Source organism: Myiozetetes cayanensis, unplaced genomic scaffold (assembly GCF_022539395.1).
Source record: "Myiozetetes cayanensis isolate MyiCay16 unplaced genomic scaffold, myiCay2020 scf44, whole genome shotgun sequence".
In the NCBI taxonomy this organism is placed as follows: Eukaryota; Metazoa; Chordata; class Aves; order Passeriformes; family Tyrannidae; genus Myiozetetes; species Myiozetetes cayanensis.
The window spans coordinates 705,378-706,308 of record NW_026087676.1 but is presented as its reverse complement, the minus strand read 5'-3'; positions in this window follow the sequence as shown (position 1 = coordinate 706,308).

Sequence of the window (931 nt, the reverse complement as noted above, 5' to 3'; positions counted from 1 at the left end):
AGCGGGAGATGGGCCCTGGCCAGAGTAGGTAGTCATTAACTTGGTTCTCTCTCTGTGACTAGTTTGGTTTGGTTTTGTGACTGTCAAAAGAACTGCCCTGCTGTCAGCTCCAGGTGCTGGGATCAACCTGTTGGACCAAGGGTTGGACTTCGATGATCCTAGTGGGTCTCTTGCAACTCAGAATATTCCGTAGTTTGTGATGTTCAGTGTTGAATCACTGAATTATTCTGCTGGGTTTAGAAGGTCTCGTGCTATGGTATGAGCGTCGTTTCACACACTGCATGGTGCTTAAGAGCAGCAAAGTATTAGAGACTCCACAAAGAATTTATTTGGTCTGGGTGCCTTCTTCAGAAAGCCATGGAGACTGTGGGTGCTGGATAAGGGTTTTCAGTGGGGAAATCAGCTGTAATTTCTCTCCTTAATGGCCCAATGCAGGTTGGAGGTGAAAAACACGTTGGGGTGAAAGAGATTGAGTGGTACAAGTAGTGTTTTATTTTTGGCTTGTTTGTGCCTCTTAAAATGCTGCAAAGACAAGGAAACTGGCTGTGTTTGCTCCAAAAGCTGTGATGGAAGCTCTAAGGGCAGATGGGATTTAAAAGCTTGTCCCCTTCCCTGTGCTGTTGGGTTGAAAATTGCAGCTGGCAGGAAAAAAGGCGGATTTCTGTTTTCACTTTGGAGACAAACAGGTAAAATTATAATGACTCAAGACTTACCTCTGTTGGCTACAGTTGAACTGAGGATTAGAAGGGTGTTAATGTTACTGTTGATTTGAAAATTACCCGTTTTAGAGCAGTCAGAATTCAGGCAGGCTGTTCTGCTCAGGCACCAGGAGAGAGCACGAGCAGTGTCACACATTCAAACACTGCAGCTCTTTTTTTAGCCAACCATTTGAATATTTTGGCTCCCTTTGGCCATTGGTGCAGAACACAGG